The sequence below is a fragment of the Lycium barbarum genome, chromosome 9, assembly GCF_019175385.1.
Source record: "Lycium barbarum isolate Lr01 chromosome 9, ASM1917538v2, whole genome shotgun sequence".
Lineage (NCBI taxonomy): Eukaryota > Viridiplantae > Streptophyta > Magnoliopsida > Solanales > Solanaceae > Lycium > Lycium barbarum.
This window is the reverse complement of record NC_083345.1, coordinates 22,137,891-22,154,349: the sequence shown is the minus strand read 5'-3', so window position 1 is coordinate 22,154,349 and position 16,459 is coordinate 22,137,891. Positions and strand designations below refer to the sequence as shown.

Genomic DNA, 16,459 nt, shown 5'->3' with positions numbered 1-16,459 from the left:
GACGAATGTTCTAAAGGGGGGAAGGATGTTAGAACCCGTATTTTTGTACAGTGGAATAATCCGAATTTATTTATGATAAGCTAAGGACAAAATTATTTTGGGATACAAAGTCGGGATTTTTGACCTTCGGATTTATTTTGAGATATACGTTGTGCATGAATTTTTTTTGGTATGGAACAATTAGGAAATTTGGGACCAAAAGTGAAAAATTGGAAGAAGAAAATCATCCACAATTTTCATGGTTGGCCCACACAAATGGTGTTCAATTTTAATTGGGACAACACATTAATGTGGGCCAAGGGACCTTGACCAAGTCTTGCTAACTTAAAAAAAGATGACCACTAGTTATCTTTAGCTCATTTCAACACTTGCAAAAAAAAATTGAAGACCTCTCCATTGAAGGAGGCTCACGACCAGCCCCTCCCCAAAATTTACCTCCATTTCTTGTCCTTCTAAAATTATTCCATTGGTACAAACCCACCATATTGAGGTCCCTAAGTATCGTGGAGGCATCGTTGGAGCGATCAACCTATTATTTTTCATCTTTTGAAAACCCTAGGCTATTGGAAGTAGAAGAGAAAAAGGTAAGATTTGATCTTGTTTTTGTGTTATGAAGGTTATATTCATGTTGTAGTATCTTATAATGGAGGAAAAATCATGAAATATGGAATGTTGGAGATGAGTTGGGTTTGGGTGCTTGAGCCGTGTGGTGTGTGTGTGAGTGATGTGATATTAAATTGATGAATTAATGCTTAGTTAGTTTATTATGATCATTGTAAGATGAAGAACAATTGGGAATCATCCATATATGTGTATGTGTAGTGTTGATTGAAATGGGTCACATTATATGGCAATGAATAAATTAATGTCGCCTAATGTTTTAGTAGTCGTCGTTATGAATTCGATGTTGGAAATGAATGCTTAATGATTCAAAATGATGTTGTTAATGTTGCGGACTGTTTTGGAGGTTATTGTATGTTTAATGTAATTGGTATATTGATGAGATAGCATTGTTAGAATGTAAATGAAGAAAAAAGTTAGAGGGGTTGTCTCGGTTAGGGGTTGTTTCGGGTAGCTTGGGAAAATTTATGGATTGTTGGAAAAGTTGTATAAATTGCTTAGAATGTCTTGAAATGTTTTGGTATGGGTTCGGGTTAGTATGTGAGCATATAAGCGTCGATTTTGGCTTGAAGGTAAGTTGTCGAATTGAATTTATGAAAGTTGATAAATGATGGCAAGAGAGCTATTATTGTTGAATTACCTTTCGGATTAATTATTAATGTTGTTAGGTTGGTTGTGGTGGTTGTTGTTGATTGATATGGCCGAGTTAAATTCTCGGGGCAACCTATTTACAGGGGAAATGCTGCCCGAATTTCTGTAGAAGTAAGGGCGAAATTGGAATTTATTGCCCAATAAGTCTTTAGCTGATGTTTGGCATTTTATGGCTTATTTTTAGATCGTGGGCAGCCCGAAGCCTAGTTTGGACTTAGCTTGAGTTGGATCATATTGGAGAGCGTTTGAGGTATGTAAAGTAACCTTTCTTTTTGGCATGCCTTAGTTAAAGTAGGCCATGATACGAGCCTCTAGGAAACTCTATTCTCGCAAATCCGAGCTTGTTTATGATTCGTATTTGTTTCCTTGGTATTCTTGGGCGCATATGCCATAACATTGATCCTTATATCCTTGGAGTTTATAATTTGTAAAGATTTCATGAAAGTTGATTTTTGGTTTCAAATCTTGTTCTTTAGCGATTCCAAAAGTTCAAACGCCCATAACTTCCTCAGAAAAGCTCGGACTGCTTTGAAATTTTCGTAGGAGTTTGTATGATATAAAATGAGTATGTTTTTCATAGGCGGGCTCAGTTCGGGTCTATACTCGTCCGTGGGTCCCGCGACGCCCTTTATGTAATTTCGGTAACTTTGGGAAGAGAACGTTGCAATTATTGTTCCGATTTCAAATATGACTATTTTACTTATCTTTTGGATTTATGATAATGATTTTATGCATATGATTCCTCACTACTCCGCTCGTGCCCTATGATATCGTTCGCCGGTTCCCGGGCCGGTTCGGTTGTCGTGCGTATTATGATACATTTCGGTGTTATGCTGTGTTTATGGTTCGCTGAGCTCCTCGCTTGAGGGCCGGGTTCCATATATGTTTGGCGTTATGCTGTGATTGGCGTTATGCTATGTTGTGATGTGTGCCGGGGATTCGGAGATTTGAAACTTTCTGGTGTTTTGCTGTGTTATGGCGCCATCGACAGGCGGGCGACCATATTTTCCTGTGCCCTATGCATAATTTATACTTTGGAAATAAACATTTTGATATTTTTGGATATGTATTATTTTCCATACTTCTGATTCGATTACTGTTCAAGACTTATTTCTGTACCTTCTGCTTTGCATACTCAGTACATATTTCGTACTGACCCCCTCCTCCGGGGGCTGCGTTTCATGCCCGCAGGTACAGACGCACAGCCTGGTGATCCACCGGTTTAGGACACCCCCTTCTGCTATTCGGAGTGCTCCTCTCATTCCGGAGCTTATATTTTTGGTATATATATTTGTTAGTGCATTTATATATATTCGTTCATGGGTACGGCGGGGCCCTGTCCCGTCATATGATTCTGTCGGTCTGTTTAGAGGTCTGTGGACATGTCTGTACGGATGCGTGTATATGTTGTGTTTGGGCGATCCCATTCGCCGCGGCGGCCGGTCCGCATATGTTTAAATGTTGCTTTTTTGGCCCCGTGTGGCCTTTGTTGGTATTATCTGTGCGCAGGTTTAATTTGGATAGTCTGTAAAACAAAGAAAACTCTGCCGAAATTTTTCTGGAAATTATCTAAATTTGAAACACCGCCTTGTCGGCTTCTGCTATATACTTGAATGCGTTTGATAAAATTTGAGATAGCATTTGATAGATGTGTTTGGGTGCCCAGATCGGGCACTAGTCACGACCTACGGGGTTGAGTCGTGACAGTAAGAGATATACCATAGGTACGATGATGGTAATGATGAGCCTAAGTTTAGAGATTATAAAGTCTATCATGCGATATTTTTACGAAGTGCATGCTACGAATATGATATGATTTTCATAGATTGTCTTTAAATTCAAATGCATGCTCTATGAAAAGTTATGATAAGTTTATGAGATATATGTGATGATAACGATGACGATGTTGATAGTGATGATGATAATGATGACGATGATACGATTCCACCGTGCCTATATAGCCGGACATGTCACCGCAAAGGCGGGCTACTTGTGATTCCACCGTGCCTAAATGGCCGGACATGTCACCGCAAAGGCGGGCTGCTTGTGATTCCACCGTGCCTAAATGGCCGAACATGTCACCGCTAAGGCGGGCTGCTTATGATTCTACCGCGCCTAGAAGGCCGGACATGATCACCACTAGTGGGCGGCATATGATGGTTACCCGGACGCGGGTTAACGATGATGATATATATGATATGATGATGTATGCGCTATGATGATATATATGATACGATGATGTATGCGCTATGATGATACATGTATTATGATCATATACGATATATGGATGAAATGCACCCACCCTTAAAAGTTACGCAGGTTATATCTTTATCTTTATGTCTTATGGTTTCTCTGTTATGTTCATTTCATTCTCATTCATGCTTTACATACTCAGTACAATATTCGTACTGACGACCGTTTTTCTTGGACACTGTGTTCATGCCCACAGGTAGACAGGGAGGCGACCCAAATTTATAGAAACCGATAAGCAGACTTTTGAGAGCACTCCATTATTCCGGAGGTGCCATTGATCTACTTTTTAGTGTACATATATGTTTTGGGCACGACGGGGTCCTGTCCTGACCATATATCTAGTATTCTAGTAGAGGCTCGTAGATATGTATGTGTGGGTAGCATGGTCTCACGATGTCATTATTGTATGTATATTATTTTGATAGCTGAAGGGCTTATGTATGTAAAGGTAATTATGTTTCCAAATGAAAAATGGTTTTCCTATGATTATGAGCATAAGATTAATGAATGTACGCTTAATGAGTATGATGAGTAATAGAATGAGCGGTGCTCGGTGGTTAGCCCCGGGTACCCATCATGGCCCCTAGTCGGGTCGTGACAACTGTATTATTGAACACAATATTTGGATAGACTGTATTGTTTGTTGTGTTTAATAACATTTGTATTGTTTGATTTAACTGTATGGTACTGTAAAATAACATGTAAGTTTACCAAAATACCCTTAACTCTTAATTAGAAATTAGTTTATATATATTAATAAAACTCAGGTAAAGAATAAAATAGGAACTTCAAAAAATAAGTAGGTATTGGGTAGGGGTCGTGAAGGGGTAGGTGGTGTGAGGTGGGTGGTTGGGGGATGAGGGTGGGGGTAGTAGGTGGTAGGGTGGGGGTGAGTGGTTATGGGGGTAGGGTCAGTGGTTATAGGGGTGGGGTTGTGTGGTGGTGAGGGGTAGTGGGTGGGGGTGGTGGAGGGTGGGTGGTGTGAGATGGGTGGTTGTGGGATGAGGGTAGGGTGGGGTGGATGGTGGAGGGTGGAGGGTGGAGGGTAGGGTATAATGGAGATATGAAATACGTAACCACGGAAAAACCACCAAATCCGTGGTTACAAAAATTGTGACTTTTCATGGTTATATAACCATGGGATGAACCACGGGTTTACAACACCATACCACATAATTTTAAGAACAATGGAAACAAATATGGTTTCATAGAAAACTATACATTAATGAACCCCGCGAAACCACCATCCAAACAGGAGGTTAAGGAAAAGTTCTGCCTTTTGAGGCATACTTTTGGTTATGCCTTAACTAAACGTTTGCCCCATAAGGCATAACTAAACTATGCCTTAAGGAAAAGTTCTGCCTTATGGGTCTGACTTTTAGTTATGCCGGATCCGGCATAACTTTAGTTTTTCCTTAAGGAGTGTATGCCGGATCCGGTATACACGCCCTCCAGCCTTACTTTGCGAAATTATTTTTTTATTTTATGCCTGAGCGGGGGTTCGAACCCAGAACCTCAGGTATTCGCCCACCTTTTCAAGCGAAGGGAAAAACTTAAAGACCACAAATATGAGAGGCAAAATTTAAAGACCACAAATATGGGGGGCAAAATTTAAAGACCACCCCAAAAGAAGGGCTATCCGCGCAAAAAAATGAATGTATAAAGTAACTTCTCCCGTTTATTGGGACGGGGGCCCACATTAATTGGGGGTTATTTTGTAGGAAAAGTACAATAGTAATTTCTTCCCTTTTATAGGGGAGTGGTTACCGTTGGCAGCATAATTGAGGGAATGAAAAAGCTTTTCTAGGTAATTGTAGATTTGTAGTATCCTTATTTATTTGGGCAATTATTCTATTGCCCATATTTACTTATTTCCTTCTCCCTTTTATTATTCTTGTACGCTTATCGTTTGGTACGCGGGATAAGGTGGGATATCTCGGGATTAAATTTATACCTTGTTTGGTAGAAGGTATAAATTTATCTCAACCAAACAAGGTATAAGATTTATTCCAAACTTAATCTTGGATAACCCATCTTATCCGATGAAGCTTGGTATTATTTTATCGCACCTCCCAGTTGAGATAAATTAGTCCAGAGATTATAATCTCAGGACTATAATACCGGGATAACTTAGTTTGCGTACCAAATGACTTGAAAATTCTCAAGTCTCCTACACACCTAAAAATTTATATGAAGATCTTTTCTTTTCTTTTTTTATAAAATAAAAAAAAATTAGGGCCTATCTATGAAGTTTGGCCTGAGACCTCCAATCTTGTTGAGATGGCCCTGTACTTCCTCCGTCCCAAAAAGATTATCTTAGTTTGACTTCGTATGGATTTTAAGAAACAAAGGAACACTTATGAAATGTTTAGTCCAAAACAAGCCTTAGATATTTGTGTGACTGTAAATCATCTCATAAGTTAAATTGTTTTTAAATATAGAAATCTGTCAATCTTTTTAGGACAAACTAATAAGGAAAGTAAAATAATCTTTGTGGGACGAAAGGAGTAGTTATTACTAGGAGTATTAATACAAGTTAGTATGTGTCATAATAAGATACAGGGCCTTTGTGGACCGTTAGTTCATGTGAATCGAAATTCAAATATTATTTTTCTGCAAGATCTATTTTCAAATAAGATCTATCTAAGTTGTTTAAATAAATTTAGTTAAAAAAAATTGTCGCATTACTTCTAGCACCTCCTGTAGCAGGGGTGTCATGTGAGCAAGTTGAGAGTGAATTTGAGCATGTCAACATAGATTGATTTAAGAAACAGGCAGGTCAACAACGCAAAGATGACCTGGGCTAAGATGAGTTGGATTAAAATTCGCTAAATAATAGGCGATAACACAATATCCAACTTGTACCAAGTTTAATTTCTATGTTTGTTTTCTTATAAATCTTTAATTACCACATAACTAATAAACCTTTCTTTTTCTTAATTATGACAATTATAACATACAAAGCTACTCCTCGGACAAGATGAGCCACATAATTAGGGGCAATTTGCACTATTGTCCTTATTCGGGGGTGGTCTTTAATTTTTGCCGCTCAAATTGCTGGTCTTCAATTTTTGCCCTTGGCTTAAATACCCCGAGGTTCTGGGTTCGAACTCCGACTCAGTACAAAAAAAAAAACGCAAGGCGAAATTTCGTAGCAAAATTAGGCCTAAGGCTAACTTTTGTAGAATCCCAGCAGAGTTTTTTTTTTTTTAAAAAATCTACCTTGCAAAACAAGGCAAACTTTTGCTTAATGCAGAATTTGTCTTAGTGATAATATACACGTTAAATTCCTCAAACATAAATAAAATGGAATAAGAACCTTAAATCTGCATTTAAAAGTCGTTAGTTAGTGCAATTAAATTAAAACCTTTATTCTAAGTCTATTGGTTATCCTTGTGTCATGTTCTCTCTGACAATTGGAGGAATTACTACATTTTTTTTTGTGCGGATTGCCCTTCTTTTGCCCCTCAAATTGCTGGTCTTTGAGTTTTGGGTGGCTGAAAATACCCTGAGGCTCTGGGTTCGAACTCTCGCTCAATCAAAAACAAAAACAAAAATCACTAGGCAAGGCTTTGCAAAACGTTATGCCTTATGTCGCATACTTTGCCTTAAGGCATAACTAAAATCTGCCTCATACGGCAGAACTTTTCCTTAGGGCATAAAATTTGCCTTATAAGGCAAAATTTTAGTTATGCCTTACGGAAAAGTTCTGTCTTATGGGCCAGACTTTTAGTTAAGGCATAACTAAAAGTATTCCCCATAAGGCGGAACTTTTTCGTAAGGCATAACTAAAAGTTTGCCTTATAAGGCAAGTTCTGCCCTCTCCGGCAGACTTTTAGTTATGTTTTAAGGCAAAGTCTGTCGCATAAGTCGGAACTTTTTGCAAAGCCTCGCCTTGCGTTTTTATTTTATATTTATGGCTAAGTCGAGGTTCGATCCCAGAACCTCGGGGTATTTTAGGCAATGGCAAAAATTAAAGACCAGCAATTTGAGGGGCAAAAACTAAAGACCACCCCCAACAAAAGGCAATCGTCCAAATTACCCGAATTACTACTCCCCCCGACCCAATGCCCACCATCTCAAGGGGGCTTATGAAAAAAGAAAAGTTACATAAATATAAGTAAATAAGTAAAATAATTCATAATCTACAACTATTAACTAAATTACATAATCTACAATATATAGTCTATATTTAGGGTATATGCATGATTTTATACCATAAATAAAAAAATATTGCTATGAATGAAAGGCTAATAATAAGGAGTTTCCTATATTAGTGATAACCAAATTAAATACATATCAAAACACATTAATTACTTTTCTTAACATCCCAATATACTCAACTAGCATTTTAATCCATAAAATAGTATAATACTACTGTTTATATGATATATATATTATACAATTCCTTGAACAAGTATATATATATTCTTATACTTATATATTATGTATATTTCACTATTATATACTATATATAATATTATTTTCTATGTATATTAAACAAAAAGTATTATATATATATATATATATATATATATATATATATATATATATTCTCTTTCTCTAATATAAGAAGCCACAGTTAGCAGCTTGAGGACTCTGTTTCATCAACGTGCTTGCCTGGAAATTTGGAGGGTAATTATGGTATTTCTGAAACGTTGTGCTTTTTACTGTTGCACATAGTTGAATGGAAATTTGTACTACTCTCACAATTGACTCTAAACCCAAATGCCTTTCTATTTTATTTCAAATGCGTCCTAGCAGACCGTTGTCGGTCGCTTTTTTATAGCTACATTTTGCCCTTGATTGTTGAATTTATTTCAGTATTGGTCTGTTAACATTTTAGTAAATAAGGACAAGTTTGAGTGTTTTTCAAGTTCCTAGAAAAGGTATTGTGCTCAAGGTCACGTGCTAGGAAATCAATCAGTGGCCTTATGGGAGATATGGGACCCACAGTACTATACTTATTCCATTTTTTTCTTGTGTTCTTCCAAGTTTAATACTCTTCCTATTTGCTCTTAAACATTTCAAACCCATAATGCATTTACTTTATATTTTGAGAACTACAAAAATATATATATTGTTTCCGACATTTTTTCTGGAATAAAAATTTAACAAGATGGTATCAAATTTGGAATTAAGGGTGTAAAGTCAGAATCATAACTCAAGTTGACATTATCGTAGAATAGCAACAAAAAAAAAAAAAAGAGAGAGAGAAGAAGAAGTAGAGTATCATAATATCATGTTGAGTTATAGTAGTAAATTAACTATTTTCCTATAGTTGCAGTTATTGGCATCTTGTAACTCTTCAATTGTCTCAAGTGAATCACCAAGAATCGAAATAACTATATGGTTCACTTGAAAAGCAACTTTGCTTTATTGTCTCTTCATCATTAAACATTTTTTTTTTGTGCGGATTGCCCTTCAAAAGCAGTTGTCTTTAATTTTTGCCCCTAAAAATTAGTATTTTTTTTTTTTCCTTTGTCTAATATCTCAAGGTTCTTGATTAGGGCATTCCTGGGAATTGCCCATCATCAAATTACTATAAGATCAAACTTATCAAGTCGCATATTGTTCATACGAGAACCAATTTAAGAACATAAAATGCAAAAAATAATAATATTTTGTTGGGCCCGTGCGCTTTTCATATCTAGTATATAAGAAGCAACAGTTAGCAGCAGCGTGAGGACCCTGTTTCATTGCCTGGCAATTTTGAGGGTAATTATGATATTTCTAAGAAATTGTGCTTTTTAGTGTTGCACGTAGTTGAGTGGAAATTTGTATTACTCCCACAATTGACTCTACACCCATATGCCTTTCTGTTTTACTTTAAATGCGACCCTAACATTAATATTATGGGTCCTTTTTTTATTTTTTATAGCTACATTTTTCCATTGACTTTTGAATTTATTTCATTATTTGTCTCTTAACATTTTAGTAAATAGGGAGAAGTTTGGGTGTTTTTTAAATTCCTAGAAAAGGTGATGTGCTCAAGGACAAGTGCTAGATTGGGACATATGGGAGCCGTGGGACCCACGGTACTATACTTATTCCATTATTATTTTTTCTATGTTCTTCCAAGTTTAATACGCTTCCTATTTAGTTTTTTTTTTTTTCTGTGTTCTTCCAAGTTTAGTACGCTTCCTATTTGCTCTTTAAGCATTTCAAACCCATAATGCATTTATTTTAAGTCAAAATCATAACTAAAGTTGTCATTACTGTAGAAAAGCAAAAAAAAAAAAAAAAAAGCGGAAAAGAAGTAGAGCATCATGATATCATGTTGAGTTAGAGCAGTAAATTAACTATTTTCCTATAATTGCAGTTATTGGCATCTTACAACTCTTCAGCTGGCTCAAGTGAATCACCAAAAATTTGAAACAGCTAATTGGTTCACTCGAACAACAACTTTACATTATTGTCTCTGCATCATCAAATTACTATAAGATCAAATTTATCAAGTCGCATATTGTCGATACCGGAATTGACGCAAGAACACAAAATGCAAAAAAAAAAAAAAAAAATTGTTGGGCCATATCTAGTGTATATATATATATATCTTTGACGACATACATTATTATATATATTAGGCATATATTGTTTATTATATTAAATATACACAAATATAAAATTTAATTGAGTTAATTTTCCTATTTCATGGAAGAGAGAGAAAAAAATTAAATAATAAATATGTGACGGCAGAAAGGAAGCCAAGTTTTATGGGATGGGGTACCAATTATTAATTAAGATCCTATTTTAGTGGTAATCTATAAGTAATTATATTAATCTATCTATATATTGTATATTGTATACTTTATATGTATCAAGTATATTGTAATAAGGTATATAATATCAAGTATATTGTGCTATTGTATACATTATATAATATTAAGAATACCATATACAACATATAACATTGGTATAATATTAATTGTTGTGCTATTGCATACTTTATATAATATTAAGCATATTATATCCAACATTTAACATTGGTATATCAACTATTTTAATGAAATAAAATACATATATAAACACACGCACACATATGTACAATAAAAAAGTTACAAATTGTTTTTATGCTGAAGCGTGGATAATAACTACTGTATATTCATGTACTTTTATTAATATTAATATATTTAAATAATTTCTTTTAGTCATAAAAAATAATTGCATCAAGTGAAAAGTAAAAGGAAAAAAAAAAAGAATTGAAAAAGAATCTTTTCAAAATGATAGATGTTGGATTTAAAGGTCTATTAAAAAATAATATTCATCTAATTTTGTTTTATTTGGAAAACTACATTAATTCTCTCTCATGTCCTCTCCATATTTGAAAGAAAGAGAAAGTTAAAAGTATATACATTAATGGTAGTAAATTGTAATTGTGTAATTTTTTGAAAGTAGTTGTAATGATTTTAAATTAGTTTTCAAAAACTTGTATTTATGTGACTTTCCCAAAAAGAAAAACGTGAATAATTTCTGAAACGGCAATGGGCATTAAATTTAAGATGTGAGATCATAGTATTTGTTGTGCCATCTCTCTCTGGCAGTTGGAGAAATTACTACTCCCTCGGGCCCAATCCCCACCATCTCAAGGCGGCTTTTGAAAAAAGCAAAAGAAAAAGAAAAACGTGAACTAATGAGTGAATCGAAATCTTTGGAAATTCAGTGAAACAACAATGGCCATTAAATTTAAGATGTGAGATCATAGTTTGTGAGCTTAGCTTTATATTGCATAATTCGGAAGGTAACCTAGGGAGCCACGATTGAATTGAATAGACTTCCCAATTAAAAGCTATGTTTGGAGTAAGGTTGATTAGCTCCTAAATTTTGAATGGTCACTTTCGAACTACTTTAATGCGATGCTAAAAGTTATAAACACACGATTAATTTGTGCAAGTTTGTGATGAGAGACATCCAATTTTCTTAATCGCTTGTGTGCTTAGACGTTTGATTAATTATAAGGAGGAGGCTGTTTACATCCTCTTAACGATTTGCGTCAAAGAACCATCTAGTTCAACCTGTCATTCTTTCGGATGGGGATACTCTAAATAACTTTAGTTATTTCCATGTTAAACAAAGACAATTTAGAGATAGTATCATTTAGATCTATCTCAGTTACGCACCTTGGAGATATCATGTTTAGATCTATCTCAAATTTGTATTTCGCAAGTACTTTAATTTCAGTTATAAAATCTTCAAAAAAAAAAAAAAAGGATAATTAGTGTTCGACTGTTTTGGGTCTTTTCTCGTGCTAAATTCATGAGCTAGTAAGTGACCCAAAATCTTGACCAGTTAAGTGAAAGAAGGAATTGCACGTTTTTCCCTTTAATTGGGATGGTTTTTTATTTTTGCCCTTTAATAATCGAACTTATACCTCATAGGAATCTAGTAGCTCAGTTGGTTGATTATGAAACTTTCACCTTATTGGTGAGGGTTCGAATCCCATGTTATAATCCCCTCCTCCATTTCCCCCTTCCCTATCCCTTATGTAATTAAAAAGAAAAAAAAACTTATACCCCGCCGGACATAATTTCTATAAGGAATAAAAATCATAGGGGGCATAACTTGTGGTTTATTATGATGTGAAAATATAAATTTATGCCTCAAGAAAACATTATTTATTATGAAGGGCAAAAATTAAAGACCTACACAAAATAGGGGCATAAGTGCCATTGACCATAAGTAAAATGATAATGGGCATTAAGTTTAAGATGCGAGATCATAGTCATTTTCTTTTTCTCTTCCAATTTTCTCTTTATATTTATTGCATAATCTGAAAGTCAGCTAGGGAGTCACGATTTAACTAAACAGACTTCCCCCAAACATGTCACGTCTGGAACCCTAGATATATCATTAATAGTACTTATTATTAAGTTTAAATATCTACTGATACTAGTTTCAAGTTGTTGCTTTCCTTTTTCTTTATTGTCGGTTTTATGTTCCATAAGCAGCGTGTCTGAGTGAGTTTCTACTTGCAACATTTCACTAATTTGGTTGACGAAAACTGATGAGTATTATTTGACTAGACGGCCCCAATACTTTAAATTATAGTGTATCTATGTGTATGTAGTTGTGTTTGGGTAGTGATAATATATATTTTTTATATTGCTAATAAACATACATAAGTTTGCACTGTTTTTATGCACATATATACTATGTTCAAAACACTATTAATATAACATTGTAGTTGATAACATCCAAATCCACTCCTCAAAGAGAAAGTGTACACGGTCGTCGCAATATAATTTTTACCCAATTATGAGTCGGGGTCGATCCCACAGGAAACAATATATTAGGTGATTTAAACAAGTAAGGAACTATCACCAACTACTCTAAGCCAAACACTTTTTCAATATTTGATTTTTGTTTTAACAACTAACAAAGATAAAACTAACTAGAAAGCGGGTAAAATGATCAATGGCCACAAGTATGGATACAAAGAAAATTACGCTCAAGTAACGATACAATGTATTTTATGATTTTACTACTATGAGTGAGTTTATGCTAATTAGATAATGATCTCTAAAATCTCATCAAAAGTCTCTCGACCAAATTAATTAATTTCACTCTAAGCTTTCTCAAGCCTTAGAGTGTGATATTAAGCACAGTCAATATAATCTCAAGTAACTTTCCTATCCCTAGCTCAAGTTATTAGATGGGATTTAATGACTCAAATTCTTGTTAATTAATCTTTCTCAACCTCAATCTTCCTCTCTCGAGCTCAAATCAAAATAAATGGGCGGGTCTTAGGGTTAGCTAATCCCTTAAGAAACATTAGAGAACAAGATTAATTAAAACAACATTAACCCACTTCATTAGCAATAAAAATCATTCAATGCATAAGCAAAACAAGAGTTTCATCAAACACTTTAATCATAAAATATTTCCATAGACAAGATGCAAGTGAAGAACTTAAATACTACATACTTAGATATTCATTACAAAGCAAGAAATCAAAGAAATGAAGTAAAGGTTCAAGAAAGTGCTCAACAAAATCTTCAAACCCCAAAGTGTGGTGTAGGAACCCTAGACTCCAAGAATTGTGTTTTGTGCTAAAGATAATCTATTAAAAACCCCTTGAAGAGTTTTTATACATCCCAAAAACGTGCAAGAGAACTAGACAAAAATACACCCGCGTGCCTCCTCTGTGATTAGCGGGATGAGCCACAAGCGCAGCGTGCGAGTCGCGCGCTTCACACATGTCTCGCGCACTGCACGTTTCAGCTTCTTAGTCTTCGGGCAGAGCGCGTGACAGGTTCGTGATTCACGGGCAAGACGTGCGAGTCAATCGTGTGATTCACGGACAATGCTTTTCCTTTAAAGTTCCTATTCTCCTTTGCTGACAAGCCGTGCGTCAACTGTGCGAATCACAGGACACTCCTGCGAGTCACACGCCTTGCTATCATGTGTCCTTAGCTCATTTTTGCTAGTTTTCACTTAGTTTGATCCCAATTCTCTCCATGACTCAATGCGCCTGAAATAGTAGCAATACACACCAATAATAGCCTCATATCATAGATAAAGAACACAAAAACCAAAGCAAAGAGGTTGTAATAAGTGGTAAAATCGCCACTTATCAGTAGTTTGTGCTCCATATCCAAAACTTTATTATATTAGTGTTTGCTACGAATACAAAGTTGGCAAAAATTTATTAATACTTTTTAAAAGAGAAGACTTGTTTAAAAGGAAACTATTTTCCTCTCTTTGAGATAAAACAATAGCAATATTTAAGCATCAGTTGATACTTTGAATTTTAATTCGATTAATTTAAAGGTGTAAAGTATTCTATTGTTAATGTATGTAGATTGGACCTAACTTATGTGTATGTAGTTGTGTTTGTGTAGTAATAATATATATATTTTATATTGCTAATAAACATACATAAGTTTGCACTGTTTTTATGCATATACACACACACACACACTATGTTCAAAACACGATTAATATAACATTGTAGTTTGTGCTCCGTATCCAAAACTTTATTATATTAGTGTTTGCTACGAATACAAAGTTGGCAAAAATTTATTAATGCTTTTTAAAAGAGAAGACTTGTTTAAAAGGAAACTATTTTCCTCTCTTTGAGATAAAACAATAGCAATATTTAAGCATCAATTGATACTTTGAATTTTAATTCGATTAATTTGAAGGTGTAAAATATTCTATTGTTAATATATGTAGATTGGACCTAAACAATAATTATTATTTTTTATCAAATTTTGATTTGGATAATTCTAATTCTAATTATTAAATTAATTTTACATGATTAAAACGAAACAAAGTAGAAATTTAATTTTCTATTTAAACGAAGAACTACTATTTTTTAATTTTTGGTAAATATTCTTGGTTTAGCTCATTTTACTTGTCATGTTGTCTTTTACACAGTTTTTTAAGGAAACGTCAATTAGAATTAGAATTTGACTAATTTATCTTATTCATTATTTGATCTCCATTTAATATTATTTTTTCTTTTACGACATTAATCTCTTTTCACATTTATTAGAGTAAGAATAAAAATGAAAAAGTAACTGAATTCTATCTTATTTTAAAATATAAATATATAAGTATATTTATTTAGTAAGCATAACAAATAAATGACATGGCGGAATAGCAAATACAACAGTTAAATATCTAGATTAGATCGCAGGCTAATATAATAAAAGAAAGAAAATTGTATGGTTTGACTACTTAACCTTTTGAAGAAAAGCAATAATATGGGGTTCACTTTTTTTTTTACATGAGTTTGGAGATGGTAGGTTCACTTTTTTCGCCTTTTTTAATATGCTTGGTGTTTTTAGTATGGGACCCACCCTTTTTTTTAAGGGTGACTGACGACGAATCATGGGTAAACCCATGCTGCTTTTATATAGTAGATAGATGGCAGTGTATCTATTTGTATGTAGTTGTGTTTGGGTAGTGATAATATATATATATATATATATTTTATATTGCTAATAAACATACATAAGTTTGTACTGTTTTTATGCGCGCGCGCGCGCACACACACGCACACACACACACACATATATATATATATATATATATATATATATACTATGTTCAAAACACGATTAATATAGCATTGTAGTTTGTGCTCCGTATCCAAAACTTTATTATATTAGTGTTTGCTACGAATACAAAGTTTGCAAAAATTTATTAATACTTTTTAAAAGAGAATACTTGTTTAAAAGGAAACTATTTTCCTCTCTTTGAGATAAAACAATAGCAATATTTAAGCATCAGTTGATACTTTGAATTTTAATTCAATTAATTGAAAGGTGTAAAATATTTTATTGTTAATGTATGTAGATTGGACCTAAACAATAATTATTATTTTTTTTATCAATTTTTGATTTGGGTAATTCTAATTCAAATTATTAAATTAATTTTACATGTTTAAAACGAAATAAAGTAGAAATTTGATTGTCTATTTAAACGAATAACTATTATTTTTTAATATTTGGTAAATATTCTTGGTTTAGCTCATTTTACTTGTCATGTTGTCTTTTACACAGTTTTTTAAGGAAACGTCAATTAGAATTATAATTTGACTAATTTACCTTAGTTATTATTTGATCTCCATTTAATATTATTTTTTCTTTTACGACATTAATCTCTTTTCACATTTATTAGAGTAAGAATAAAAATGAAAAAGTAATTAAATTCTATCTTATTTTAAAATATAAATATTTTAATTATATTTATTTTAGTAAACATAAAAAATAAATGACACCGCGGAATAGCAAATGCAACAGTTAAATATCTAGATTGGATCTCAGGCTAATATAAGAAAAAAAAAAAAATTGTATGGTTTGGCTACTTAACTTTTTGAAGAAAAGCAATAATATGGGGTCTATGCTTTTTGCTGTACAATAATTTCAGTTGCTCCCACTAATGGGTTGATACGCATGTGACAATGAATCAACCATTATTGACTTAA

The 16,459-nt window shown here is 33.7% G+C and overlaps 1 long non-coding RNA gene across 1 annotated transcript; it reads left to right on the top strand.

The window, feature by feature from the left end:
* The first annotated feature begins 445 nt into the window (after window positions 1-445).
* LOC132610824 (uncharacterized) lies at window positions 446-2,650 on the top strand. The gene is made up of 3 exons (XR_009571321.1): window positions 446-584; window positions 1,457-1,522; window positions 2,464-2,650. It is a non-coding gene; the product is annotated as an uncharacterized LOC132610824 (long non-coding RNA).
* Window positions 2,651-16,459: the final 13,809 nt, after the last annotated feature.